Source organism: Nannospalax galili, unplaced genomic scaffold (genome assembly GCF_000622305.1).
Source record: "Nannospalax galili isolate Female #2095 unplaced genomic scaffold, S.galili_v1.0 scaffold666, whole genome shotgun sequence".
Lineage (NCBI taxonomy): Eukaryota > Metazoa > Chordata > Mammalia > Rodentia > Spalacidae > Nannospalax > Nannospalax galili.
The window spans coordinates 60808-61249 of NW_008356473.1; the positions used below are offsets into that span (position 1 = coordinate 60808).

General features: G+C 40.5%; 1 long non-coding RNA gene across 1 annotated transcript in view; it reads right to left on the reverse strand.

The window, feature by feature from the left end:
* The window catches only part of LOC103751241, a 12202-nt gene that overhangs the window by 5146 nt on the left and 6614 nt on the right, over positions 1–442 (reverse strand). The window lies entirely within an intron of this gene.

Sequence of the window (442 nt, forward strand, 5' to 3'; positions counted from 1 at the left end):
ACAGCAGACCCCAATCTTATCTAAAGGAATATTGACAACTGATTGCTGCTAGGTGAGGAACAGCTGACCTTCCTAAAACAAAGCCCTCTAGATAGGCTGACTAGATTCACCAGATGGACAAGTAGTGGGGAATGGCTGGGGGTGTTGACAATACAGCAGACAGTAGCAGGGATATCAGAGTATAAGGGCTCTAGATGGAGGAGGGAGGCTATGGGAGGGTGCCATCTGGGAAGTGGGTGTATAGTCAAATAATATGGTTTGGGATGTTCTGCTGTGTGATATACACACAAAAAAAATCAAATTTTTAAAATGTATTATATTTGAGGAGGAAGTATGGAAATTTATGTCATGTTAGTTAGTAGAGATGATAAACATTACCATTGAAATCTACCCAATGACTTTATAGAAATACAGAGGTACCAAGGATTCAAGTGCAACGATC